This window comes from Sapajus apella, unplaced genomic scaffold (assembly GCF_009761245.1).
Source record: "Sapajus apella isolate SASKATOON/1434 unplaced genomic scaffold, GSC_monkey_1.0 scaffold206, whole genome shotgun sequence".
Classification (NCBI taxonomy): Eukaryota; Metazoa; Chordata; class Mammalia; order Primates; family Cebidae; genus Sapajus; species Sapajus apella.
The window spans coordinates 350,626-364,952 of NW_022437146.1; the positions used below are offsets into that span (position 1 = coordinate 350,626).

The 14,327-nt window shown below is 39.7% G+C and overlaps 1 protein-coding gene and 2 pseudogenes across 2 annotated transcripts in view; all 3 read right to left on the minus strand.

Annotated features, from left to right (window-relative positions):
• Positions 1 to 14,327, minus strand: part of RNF130 (ring finger protein 130) — a 173,737-nt gene that overhangs the window by 14,229 nt on the left and 145,181 nt on the right. The gene's annotated exons all lie outside the window — the stretch shown is intronic.
• On the minus strand, positions 3,815 to 3,952 carry LOC116544134 (annotated as a pseudogene).
• LOC116544113 lies at positions 5,536 to 6,312 on the minus strand (annotated as a pseudogene). Its single transcript, XR_004265820.1, has one exon. The product of XR_004265820.1 is annotated as a 60S ribosomal protein L9 pseudogene (transcript).

The window sequence follows — 14,327 nt, forward strand, 5'->3', positions numbered from 1 at the left end:
TGACTGTGAAACATGGCCTAATAAGAACCTGGTGTTTGCCTCTCTTTTTGGCATTGAGAGCATCAGCCCGGACATTCATGCACAGCAATATGGCGGCACGGAAAGCTGGTGGAAAGAGCTCAATCATTTTAAAGTATACAGTTCAGTAGTGGTAAATATATTCACATTATTGTGAAACAGATAGTCAGACCTTCATCTTGCAAATCTGAAACTCTGATGCATTAAATAGCCCCCTAGTAATCGCTCTTCTATGCTCTATTTCTATGTACCTTATAATTATTTTCAATGTCCGTTTGCAGTGATGTCTCTTTTTCATTCCTGATAATGGTCATTTGGGTCTTTTTCTTGATCAGCAGAAACCTGTAAATTTTATTAGTCATTTTAAAGGAACAACTTTGTGCTTGGTTGATTTTGTCTTTTTCTTTTTTTTTTTTGAGACAGGTTCTGACTCTGTTGCCCAGGCTGGAGTGCAGCGGTAAGATCATCATAGCTCACTGCAAACGTATGGGTTCATGTAATTCCATGATCACAGGCCTGAGCCACCACGCTTGGCTTGGTTGATTTTTTTCTATTGTATATTTGTTTTCCATTGAATTTATATAAGATCTTCATTTCCTTCCTTTGATTTAGTTTGTTGTTCTTGTTCTTTGAGAGAAATGTCTTTTTTTTTTTTTTTTTTTTTCCCGGAGTTTCCCTCTTTGTTGCCCAGGCTGGAGTGCAGGCATGATCTTGGCTTACTGCAACCTCTGCCTCCCAGGTTCAAGCAATTCTCCTGTCTCAGCCTCCTGAGTAGCTGGGATTACAGGCACTTGCCACCACGCAGGGCTAATTTTTACATTTTTAGTAGAGATGGGGCTTTACCATGTTGGCCACGCTGGTCTCAAACTCCTGACCTCAGGTGATCTGCCCGCCTCAGCCTCCCAAAGTGCTGGGATTACAGGCATGAGCCACCGTGCCGGGCCTAGACTTTCTTCTGTTTTTTTTACTTTTTTTTTTTTTTTAAAGATGGGGTTTCACCATGTCGGCCAGGCTAGTCTTGAACTCCCGACTTCAGGTGATCCGCCCGCCTTGGCCTCCAAAGTGCTAGACTTTCTACATTTAAGGTCGCAGATTTCCCTCTAACATGGCTTTAGCTGCATTATGTAAGTTTTGATATGTCATACTTCTGTAAGCATTCAATGTAACATTTAAAAATAATTTCCATTGCAGTGTCTTCTTTCATCATGAGTTTTTCTTTTGGAAGCATATTGTTTAATTCCAAACATTTGGGGATCATTCTAATTATCTTTTTGTTATTGATTTATAACTCAATTCCACTGGTCAGAAAACATATTCTGTAGATATTTTAATCCTTAAATATTTGTTGAAATTTGCTAAATTTTTTCAAATTTATCATCCAGCATATAGTCTATCTTAGTAAATAATCTATGTGCACTTGAAATAAATATATACCCTGTAGTTGATGAAGGCTATATAAATATATATGTTAATTACATCTTGTCTGTTAATTGTGATGTTCAAATCTTCTAGATCCCTGGAGAGCATCTGTCTGATGTTCTATCATCTTACTTTCAACACTTCTGTCTCTTTTCATTAAAGATATGTCAACACATATATGTGTGTGTAAATTTTAAATCTATCTTTGAGTATTTAATCATCCATTTCTATTCATAACTAATATTTTGGGACTTAAATCTATAATTGCATTACTTACTTTCTGTTTGTCCCACTGGTCCTATATTCTTCTACTCTAAGTTTTTTCTTCTTTTGGTTGACTTTTTGCTATTACAATTTTCTATTAGTGTATTATATATTATTTTACAATGCTTTTAGTGGCTACGATAGCCTAGAGATGATTTTACTACTTTTTCAGTTGTTACCCTGGAATACGACATGTATCCTTGATTTATTAAAATCTAATGTAAGTAAGTGCTTTTACTCATTCCTGGACAATGCAAGTATCTTAGAGCAGTTTTACTTTATTTATCGCCTCCTATCTTTTGTGAAACTGATGTCAAGTGAGCCTACAAGAGATGAGTATTCGTGTCTCACAGATTGAGCATTACTTAGGTTATCCACCTGTGTCTCCTCTCTGCTCTTTATTCTTCCTGCATCTCTGTGTTTCCATCTGGAATCCTCTTCCTTCTGCCTGAAGAACTAGCTCTTAGTATTTCTATTTGCTGGAAAATGTCTTATTTTATCTTTCTTTTCTCTTATTTTGAGGCATGGTCTCGCTCTGTCACCCAGGCTGGAGTGCAGAGGCACGATCATAGCTCACTGTACCCTTGACCTCCTGGGCTCAAGCAATCTGAGGCCTCAGCCTCCAAGTAGCTGGGACTACAGGCATGTGCAACCACACCTGGATAATTAAAAAATTTTTTTTGTAGAGACAGGGTCTTGCTATGTTGCCCAGGCTGGTCTTGAACTCCTGAGCTCAAGTGATCCTCTTGCCTCAGACTTCCAAAGTTCTGGGACCCATGCTGTGCTAATATTTTATATTTTTATTTTTTTGTACAGACAGGGTCTCACCATGTTGCCCAGGCTTGTCTTGAACTCCTGAACTCAAGCGACCCTCCTGTCTTAGCCTCCCAAAGTGCTGGGATTACAGGTGTGAACCACCACACCCAGTCAACTTAATTTTCAATGGCTTTCCCTGCTAGATGTTTAGGTTGGCAGATATTTTTCCTCCGAATACTTGACTATTTTCTGGTTTCCATTGTTTCTGTCAAGATGCCAACTGTCAGCCTTTCATTGCTACTTTTAGAGTAAAGCATCTCTTTATTGAAAAAGGAAAAACAAAGCTGGCAGACTCAAACTTCCCAATTTTAAGGCTACTATAAAATTATAGTAAACAAGACAGTGTGGTACTGCCATAAAGACAGACATATAGATTAATGGAATAAAAATGAGAGTCCAGAAGTAAACTCACACATCTATGGCCAATTTATTTTTAGAAAGGGTTCCGAGATCACTCAATGGGGGGAAGAACGGTCTCTTCAAGAAATTGTATTGAGAAAGCTGGAAATCCACGTGCAAAAAAATGGAGTTGAATCACTACTTCACACCATGTAAAAATATTAACTCAAAATGAATCAAATACCTAAATGTGAGCTCTGAAATTACAAAACTGTTGGAAGTTTTTTCGACCTCCAATTAGTTAAAGGTTTCTTAGCTTGACACCTAAAGCACAAGCAGCCAAAGAAAAAATAGACAAACTGGATATCATCAAAATGAAAGACTTGTGCTTTGAAAGATGCTATCAAGAAAACGAATAGACAACTTATAGAATGGAGAAAATATTTGTAAATCACATATCTGATAAGAGTGTAGTATCTGGAATGCAAAAAGAAATACAACCCAACAACAAAAAGACAACCTGATTAAAAAATAGGCAAAGGACTTGAACAGATATTTCTCCAAAGAAGGTGTGTAAGTGGCTAACTTCATGCATGTAAAAAGATGCTCAATGTCACCAGTCATTTGGAAAATGGAAATCAAAACCACAACGAGATGCCACCAATCACACTCACATTAGAAATGGCTATAATTTTAAAAAAGGAGGGGAGATACAAGTGTTGGCAAGGAGGTGGAGAAATCGGAACCCTTGTACATTGTTGGCAGGAATGTAAAATGGTTCAGCCATTGTGGAAAACAGTTTGGCAGTTCCTCAAAAAGTTAACATAGAATGATATGACCCAGCAATTCCACTGCTAGGCATAAAACCCAAAGAATTGAAAACAAGGATGCAGATAGATTCTTGCACACCAATGTTCACAGCAGTATTGTTCATAATGGTTAAAAGATGTAAACAGTCCAAACGTCCATCAGTGGATGAACAAATTGTGGTATAAACATATAATGCACTATTATTCAGCCATAAACAAAAATGAAGTGTTGATATATGCTTTCAGTGAATCTACACTTGATCTTAGCCAAAAGGCCGAAAAGCGATGCTTTTAGTGAATCTTTGTGTGTGTGAGAGACAGGGTCTTATTTTGATCATGGCTCACTGCAACCCCCGACCCCCAGGCTCAAGTGATCCTCCCACCTCAGCCTCCCAAGTAGCTAGGACTACAGGTATGTGGCACCATGCCTGGATAATTTTTTATTTTTTGTAGAGACAGGGTTTCACCACCTTGCCCAGGCTTGTCTTGAACATTTGAGCTCAAGCAATCCACCCTACTTGGCCTCTCAAAGTACTGGGATTATAGGCAGGAGCCACTGTGCCCAGCACTTTCAATGAATCTTGAAAACAGTATGCTAAGTCAGAGAAGCCAAACACAAAAGGTCACATATTTTGCATGATTCAATTTATATGAAGTACCAGAATACATATATACACACACATATATATGTATGTATGTGTATCATGGGGACAAAACACAGATTGGTAGTTGCCAGGGACTAGGCAGAATGCAGAATGGGGAGCCAAGTGCTTAATGAGTAGTGCTTAATGAGTTTCTTTTGGGGTGATGAAAATGTTTGGGAGCTAGAGAGAGTAGTAGTTACACAACATTGTGAATATACTTAATGTCACTGAACTGTTCACCTATTCATTTATTTTCACCAAACATATTCTCATTTCATTTCTTTTTTTCCTTTTTTTTTTTTTTTTGAGTGGAGTTTCACTCTTTTTGCCCAGGCTGGAGAGCAATGGCACAATATTGGCTCACTGCAGCCTCCGCCTCCCGGGTTCAAGCAATGCTTTTGCCTCAGCCTCCTGAGTGGCTAGGATTACAGGCACCTGCCACCACGCCCAGCTAATTTTTGTATTTTTAGTACAAATGGGGCTTCATCATGTTGGTCAGGCTGGTCTCTTTGGCCAGGCTGGTCTTGAACTCCTGACCTCGTGATCCGCCTGCCTCGGCCTCCCAAAGTTCTGGGATTACAGGTGTGAGCCACTGTGCTCAGCCCAAATTGTTCACTTTCAAATGGTTAATTTTATGTTATGTGAATTTCATCTCAATTTAAAAAATTTAAAAAATTGAGATAAAGTATCTTTTTCTCTGCCTTTAAGTTTTTCTGTGCTTCTTAAGAAAATTTACTGTGATGTGCCTTGGTGTGGTTTTGTTTTTCTTTACTCTGCTTGGTGTTCCCAGTACTTCTTTAATTTGTAGTTTGATGTTTTTTGTCAGGTTTGAAAAATTCTGTCATTATCTCTTCAAACACTGCTTCTGCCTTGCCTCATTCCCTGTCTTCTCTCCTTTTATGACTTGAATTACATGTATATTAACTTTTTTCATCATCTAAAGACTCATTCCTTTTTCTGTATTTTTCTTCTCACTTAATTTTTTTGCTTCAGGTCAGATATTCCCTCCTGACCTGCATTTCAGTTCATGAATCCTTTCTTAGCTGTGTTTAAGTTGAGGTTACACCATCTATTGAGTTCTTCCTTTCAATTAATATATTTTTCAGTCCTCTAATTTCCAGTTATTTGTCATTGATTGGTTTCCTGAACATACTTATTTTAAAAGTCTATGTTCTTGTACTTCTAATAGTTAGATTTCTCGTGGATCTATTTCTATTCTTTGTTTTTTCTCCAAATTAAGAGGTCTTTTATTGCATCATTTAAGTATCACAAGTAGGTCTTAGCTATGATAGGCATCTTGTTTCTGTAGCTGAACAACTCTAAGGTCTGACTCATCAGCCTGCTGAACAGTTCCTTTTTCAGAGACATAGATATCATCCAAAAATTTCCGGATATCCTTGTTTTTAACTCTTGTAGCTTGCTGAATCAAAGCCGCTGAATTTGAAACAAGCTCAATGTCATTTCCTTCAAGGATTAATTCATCTTTCTGGGCTTGATATACTGAACAGGCAACGCCTGGTCTCATTCGAACCCTGCGGATGTATTTTTCACCCAAGAAATTTCGGATTTCAACAAGAGACCCATTCTCCTGGATAACAACGTTGATGGGGAAGTGGGCATACACAGACCTCATCTTGTAACGGAAGCCCAGTGTAACACCCTTGATCATGTTCTGTACATGACTACAAATAGTCCGAACGGTAGCCAGTTCCTTTCGGTTACCCCAACATTTGTCAACCTGGAGCCTCTTTTTTTTTCTTTCCAAGAAGACTGAGTTCTACACTGATGTGATTGAAGTCCCTCTGCAGGGTTCCTCTGGGGCCCTTCACCATAACTGTGCGTCCCTTCAGAGTAATGTCAACATTTTCTGGAATGTCGACAGTCTGATTGCTGAGAATGGTCCTCATTCTCACAGTAAACGCAGCAAAGAAGGAACGTCTTTCCTCATCACGTACTTGTATCCCGCGTTTTTTCTCCTTTTTGGTCATTTGGTCTTATCTTCTAGTATGCCTTTTTTGTTTGTTTGGTTTTAATGGATTGCTGGACAGTAAAAACAGAGATAATCTAATGTTGCTGATGTTGATCTTTCTCCAGAGGACTTCCTACTGCCTCTGGAAGTGATGTATCACTTTTTGAATCTGAGCATATCACTTTAATCTAATTAGAGATTTAGCAGATTCAAAGTTGGGCTTCTGTCTTTGAGATGAGTCAAATTCTGCTTCAACCTCCAGCTCCAGGCTGTAGCCCTTTGGGGATCCCAGCTGAAGGCCTGGGATGCTTATCAGAGTTCCAAGTTTAATCTCACAAGCAAAATAAGACTACTTAAGTCTCCATCTTTTGCCACAAGAAAAAAAGCAGTGTTGAATATTGGATTCATAACTCTGTATCTCCCTTTTCTCTAGGATCTTTGCTCTTTAAGTCATCACTGCATTGACAGCTCTTTAATGTCTTAAAATGTTTTAAAAATACTTTTTTCCATATTTCTAGTTCTTGATATGATGGTTGGACCGCAAGAAGCTAGTCTGACATTATCAGAAAGAGAAACCTCACAAATTTATTACCAATGGCTTACAGTTTCCTTAATGTGGCTTAAAGTCCCATCTAAACTTTAGAATACTGAAACTGATAAACAGAATTTAAAAATGAAATAGAGCAGTACATTCTGTAAGTCTCTGTAAAACACAAGAACCTGATTATGTCTGTTATCCTATTTGCTGTTTTATGTCTTTCTCAATAAGATCATAAACTCTCCATGGGCACAACTCTGATATATTTTACTTCAGTTTCTTTACATCATACCAATAAATATTACATTAAATTGAGTTGAGTAGGATGTATACTATTCTAAGTAGAGTCAATAATTTGTGTTCAAATAGGTTTACTGAGAACCATCTCAGTATGAAATAAAGAAGGCAATGGTACCAAGAAACAATGAAGAAGCTGGAAATTAACCACCAGTTGTTATTTCTGTACCATCGGTTTTGGTAGTTACATGGCTTTAATGAAGATTTTAAATAACAAATACTCATTGATTGAGGATTGATTCAATATACAGCGCATGTGTCAATATTAAAGAGACTGAGGCAGACAGATCTCTATGCACTGATATGGAAAAATCTCCAAATTCTGGAAAAGAACATATGGTCCATATATTGTTTTTGGAAAAATCTATAGTAATCTATGTTCTTAGTCTTGAATTTAAATAACTGTTTTTGAATTAAGTTCTAGAAAAGAGGAAATGGAAGCCCATCTAAGCCTTGAAATTGCAAGCTTGAGTAGGAAAGAATTTTAGACATTTTAAAGGAAATTGTTGATGTGGATGCAAAAAGAGAACAGAATTCTATACAGTAAAGCCATTTTAGGAGAAAACTGTCAGGTAACTATGAAAAGCCTAAGTCTTTTTTTTTTTTGAGACAGAGTCTCCTTCTGTTGCCAGGCTGGAGTGCAGTGGCGTGATCTCGGCTTGCTGCAACCTCTGACTCCCTGGTTCAAGCAATTCTCCTTCCTCAGCCTCCCGAGTAGCTGGGACTACAGGCGCGCACCTCCATGCCCAGCTAATTTTTGCATTTTTAGTAGAGACAGGGTTTCACCATGTTGGCCAGGATGGTCTTGATCTCTTGACCTCGTGATCCACCTGCCTCAACCTCCCAAAGTGTTGGGATTACAGGCGTGAGCCACTGCACTGGTCAAAAAGCCTAAGTCTTAACTGTTCAAAATGTAATTGTTAGAGTGTATTTGTGAAGTCCCTTTCTGAGACTTCTGGATTTCAAAGATGTGATGTTTTCTTCAGAGATGTTGTAATTTTTCTTAGAACATCCTCTGCTAATTTGCTGCTATGGGTGACATATTTCCATTGTTATATGTAACTCTTTCCTCTGGATATAAGATAGGGCTTTTTGTTTGATGGAACGAGCCTCAAAAATGTCTTTTCTTTGGGCTAATAGGTGACTGGTTTTATGACTAGGTGCAGGAGAGATTTTGTTGGGGAATGTGTAAAAGGATATGCTCATACAGACATAAAATCTCTTTGGAAGTGTACACAGAAGGCACAGGCAACAGAGACTGCCAGGAGAGGCCTGGATGACTGGGGTCAGGGAAGACCTAACAGGGACTTTCCACTTTCAACCTTTTTTTGCTATTTTTATTTTTTGCCATGTGCACTTATTATTCAGAAAAACAATTTAAAACAATTTCAAAGTAGAAGAAAAAAAGGATAAAGAGAAAAAGGCATAACACTTATGTATAATTTCACAACAACCGGCCTGCAAGGTAGATGTGTCATTCTTATTTCATACATAGAAAAAGTGAGGCTCAGAGAGATAAAATAACTTACTCAAAATCATAAAGCTAGAACTAGAATCCAGGTAAAGCTGAACCCAAAGCCAAGCTATCTTCCAGTCTTATGTTCTCATACTCATAAATAACTTAGATTGCAGCTATGATTAAACTGCAAAATATATTTAAGAGTGATTAAAATTTCCTAGTTGCAACACTGTTGACTGATTTAAGAGCTTATGCTGCATAAAAAATGGCAATGTAAATGATAAAATTCACTTTTTCTAAGGGAACAATAATGTAATTAAAATTCAAAAACTTCTCAAGGTCTTTACAAAGGTCCCATGTAACTAACCACTTCTCTTTATTTCTAAGAAATTTTAAGTCTTAAGTGTTCAGTGCTATTTCCAATAAAGTAAATAACTAAAGGATCTGACAAATTTTAAGAATTATTTTCACTATGGAAACTTCATTGTGTTCCTATAGTTGGCTTAACAATGTAATGTACAAATCTATATTTTATGTCTCCTTAAAGGAATTAATAATGCTCCAGTTGTCTCAATTTTTTTTTTTTTTTTTTTTTTTTTTTTGACAAAAACTTCCTCTTTTACCCAGGCTGGAGTGCAGTGGTGTGATCTTGGGTCACTGCAACCTAGGTTCAAGCAATTCTCCTGCCTCGGCCTCCTGGGTAGCTGGGATTACATGTGTGTGCCACCATACCCAGCTAATTTTTTTGTATTTTTAGTGGAGACGGGGTTTTACCATGTTGGCCAGGCTGGTCTTGAATGCCTAACCTCAAGTGATCTGCCCACCTCAGCCTCTGAAAGTACTGGGATTACAGGTGTGAGCCACTGTGCCCAGCCACCAGTGTTCTCAATTCTTACTCATCAAGCGTTCACATGGAGACCAGGCATGGTGGCTCATACCTATAATGCCAGCAACAACAACAAAAAATAAGCACGTTTGCAAGCCGCCATGCCTGGCTATTTTTTTTTTTTATTTTTATTTTTGTAGAGACAGTGTCTCCCAGCTCCTCAGGCTGAGGTGGTAGGAGCTCTTGAGTCCCAGAGTTCAAGGCTGTAGTGAACCAGGATCACACCACTGCACTCCAGCCTGGGTGACAAAGAGACCCTCTCTCCAAAACAAACAAACAAACAAACAAACAAACAAAAAAACGGTTCAGATGGAGCAAGGCTACAGGGGTAATGTATCTGGTTCTGTAAAAGGGGCTCCTACCCTTGCTTGACCCCTTTCCTCCTTATTTCTCTGCATCATTTCTAGCATGAGTGCAGGCAGGCCCTGTTTCCAGATCAGGCACATATATTTGCTCATAAATGGCAAAGGTTTATTTTATCACTATGCCTTGGGCTTAATGGTAGCTATAGCTGTTGAAAGTGATAACTAGGCCAGGCAAGTGGCTCACACCTGTAATCCCAGCCACTTCGGGGGGCCAAGGCAGGTGGATCACTTGAGGCCAGGAGTTCAAGATCAGCGTGTCCAACATGGTTTAAAATAAGTGGTAACTGACTAGTATTTTCACATAAGACTTTAATATAAAACAGGAATGGCCACTGGAGGTGAGGCTGGGCCTTTCTAAGGGCTGCAGGAGCTCTCTCTCACCCACACCTGTGACCCCCATCCTTCCAGTAAGATGAGCAAGGCTCAGTCTCACACCCAGCAGGGTGTGCTGAAAGCACACGGGAAAGCAGTGGGACCCGATGGACCCAAACGCTGTACAGATCAGCTGCAAAACCTCAGTGGCGCAGGGCCTTTTCTGGGCTGAGTGGTACCTGAGCAAGGCTTGTCTGTCATCAGTGCTGAAAAGGGCTCTGGTGACCAGATCATCTTTTCATACAAGTAAGGAAAGAAAAAACACTGCTGAGCAACACTTAATGCCGGGCACTTTCACACACACCATGTTTCCACTCCTCACAATGCTATGTTACTCTTACAGTGACTTATTCCACTGGTGAGAAAATGGAGAGGTCAAGCAGGACTCACGAAGCAGTAGACATTCTAAGGTGCAGATCAGATCAATATAAAGCACAGATGCGATGCTGGCTTGTGTGTTTAATGTATTGTCGGTGTAGGTGACAGACTCAAGTGGAACAATGGAAATTCAATTTGCTTTGCCGGAAGCTTATGAGCAGTGTCTGGCCTTAGCAGGAACCTAAATACTATGCGCCGCTGCAGCAAACTGTCATCTGTCCCGGGCAGTGCATGCATGCTACCAGATAGGATTCCAGCTCCAAGAGCGAACAGCGAAGGAGCCTCAGCTGCCGGCATTTATAGCTACTCAACAGTGAATGCCCCAGAGAGAAAAAGGCCGGGGCAGGGGATATTTAAATGGGGGGGGGGGGGGGGAGGGATTCTGCCAATCACTCCCCACTGTAGCATCTGCCCAGCTGGGAATGACAGAATATGACTGATGTTCCTTCAGTAAGTCTCAGTTCTCCTGTGCTTCCCAGCAGCATTTCACTGTGCTCCGAGGGACTTTCAAATGCCATTTTGACAATACTGTTTCTTACATTTATAAACAAACCCCAAGCTCCTACACTGCAACCTCCCACACTGCAACCTCCCAACAGTTACGGTAAGTATGTGACCAAAGGACACGTACTGGAAACTCACTTTTGATCTGAAATGAAAGCACGCATTTGTGACTTTGAATTTAGAATGATCTTTCCCCGTCCACATTTCTAGGCTGTTCTTGCCGTAGCCACATGGGATGTGTGTGTGGTTATGAGGAAGGAAGCCTTCACAGGAAGGGGCCACATCAGGCCCTCTTTCTGACCAACAGTGAGAAACCCTTTTCAAAATGCTCACCTTTGGTCAGGCAAGACAATGGACATTTCTCCTAAAAGGAACTTTTATTAAAAAAAAAACTTTAAGGTAAAGAAAGTGGATAAGTTCTACAAATGTACTAGCTTTCTTTCTAGTTTTCCTGAAGCCTTAACAGACTGGCCAGTACAGCACACCCATCAGGCATCTTTTCATCAGCTGGGTTTGCCTTTATCTTTCTTTAGCCTCAGGTTTATCTTGGGGCCCGCTGCACCCTAGCTCCTGTTATTTCCACCTGTTCTTTCAATTACTTGGTAAAGAAAGTACTTTCCTTATAGGATCTCAACACCTTTCTCCCTCTGAGCATGCACTATTGTGTGCACAAGTGCACACTGATGCAACCCTACTATACTGAATGAATTCTTCAGAGAGGTCTCCATACCTGGGTTTCTAGAATTTTCTCATCATGGACACAACCGTCTTCACCATTCTTGCTTCCTGGTTTGTTTGGTGAGGCAGTTTCTAGGTAAAAATGTTTTAAACTAGCACATCTACGACCTTTCTTTAGTAACCCTACTATTTTACTATTTTCAGGACCAGTCTGCATTCAGATGAAACCTTCAAAATGCATGAGCCCACAGGGAAGTTGATGCCCTATAACGTCACTATCCAGCCCTAGGACACTTCTCTCACCCACCTTTTCTACATCATGCTCTGCACATTCAGGGCCACTGCTCAGGATGCCCCACAGCCTGCCCCTGACATTGCTGAGCTTCTCTAAGAGGCAAATAGAATGGGGTTGGAACACAGACCCTGGGGCTAGCTTATGCATTGAAATCCAGCCTCTGCTACTTACCAGCAGGGCAAACCTTGGCAAGTTACTGGATTTCTCTAAGCCTATATCCTTGTCTATAAAATGGAGTTAAGAGGATGCAAGGATTTAATGAGTTAATACAGCAAAATGCTTAGAAGAGTACCTAGCATACAGTTAAGCACAGTATGTGTTATTATTACTGTATACTTTTTTTTTTTTTTTTTTGAGACGGAGTCTTGCTCCATCACCAGGCTGGAGTGCAGTGGTGCGATCTCGGCTCACTGCAACCTTTGCCTCCCGGGTTCAAGCAGTTCCCCTGCCTCAGCTTCCTGAACAGCTGGGACCACAGGCACGCACCACCACATCTGGCTAATTTTTTGTATTTTAGTAGAGTGAGGTTTCCCCATGTTGGCCAGGATGGTCTCGATCTCTTGACCTCGTGATCCACTTGCCTCGGCCTCCCAAAGTGCTGGGATTACAGGCGTGAGCCACTGCGCTCAGCCTGTACACTATTATTAAACAATAGTGTATGTATGTATATATATTCAAGTATATAGTAGGTATACATTGATATAGCATATATATACTGTATATGGTATCTATATATATCTACACAATATGCTATTATATATTACACATACAGTATATCTATATACGCAGACCATATATGCACATATGAATATATGTGTGTATACGTAGCTCAACCCTCAAATAGCTACCTCCATTCACTTTTTCTGTTTTCACCCTGAGACTCTTAAGGGTGAGGGTGAGGGCTGTGCACATAGTAGGTGATGGTCTAATTGTCTCCAGGCTGGAGGGTATCAAGTAGTTAGGAGCACTGACTCTGGACTGTTTGGGTCTCATTCTGACTTTGTCCCTTAACGGGTAAGTAAACTTGAGCAAGACATTTGAACCTTCTGAACCATCAGTTTTCTTCACTTGTAAAATAGGAAACTAACTATATCTTCTCTCATTAAGATGTTGCAAAGATTAAAACAACAATACATGTAAACAACTCAGCATGTTACCTGGCACATCCTAAGTGATCAGGAACCTCTAGCAATAGTTAAAGTGTTTTCCTGCCCAGCTTCATGGCAGATCTAGACTGTCAGTCTCTATTTCACTGGGACTCTTTATTCTATTTGTTGCTATTCAGTTCTATTCTTAAAATGTCTTGGCTGGGCGCACTGGCTTATGCCTGTAATCCCAGCACTTTGGGAGGCTGAGGTGGGAAGATCACTTCAGGTCAGGAGTTTGAGACCTGCATGGCCAACATGGTAAAACCCCATCTCTACAAAAAATACAAAAATTAGTCAGGTGTGGTGTAGCCCTGGCTAACCCTTCCAAGTAGCCACCGTGCCCGGACAATTTTTTTTTCTTGAGACAGAGTCTTGCTGTGTTGCTCAGGCTGTGCAATCATAAACACCTGTACTCAAGCAATCTTTCTGCCTCCTGAGTAGCTAGGGCTGTAATAACAAGCCATCATGCCCAGGTAATTTTTAAATTTTTGGTAGAGATGGGGGTCTTGCTATGTTGCCCAGGCTTAAAATACTCTACAAAAGTATCTTTAAAAAAAATAAAGAAAAAACAAAGACAAAATAACCTATGTCTCTTGCATTACAAAAGTTTGTCCAAGAAGGGTTTAAAACTCTGAAATATCATATCTGTTCCAGATTAAATTTTCATCTCTTTCTAATGTTTGCATTTTTAGTAGAGATGGGGTTTCGTCATGTTGGCCATTAAGGAGAAAAGAAAAGAAAAAGGAAGAACTGCTTTGATTTCCACTGAGATAAAACCTCAATAGTAATAAAAAAATTATTCAACCTTATACATTGCTTCTATTTGTATATCTGACTTCTCAGTTGTGATATTAAATAATTCAAACTTAAAGCTGTTGTAACTTTAAACTATCCTGAGCCTTCAGAGGAATGTGGCTATGTAGCCAGAGTGACGTGGCATGCAGCTTCAACTTGTCTTTTAAAAATTCTGTAAATAATTAAGACCAGAGATAAGAACCCTCAGATCACTAAGCCTCCTTATGCAGCAATCTGTAATCAATTAGGTCACTGTAACATATTCACTAGTCTCATATGGAAAATGTTATAATCTTGCTAAAACTTCTGTCTCTGCCTATATAAGTGAAAACTT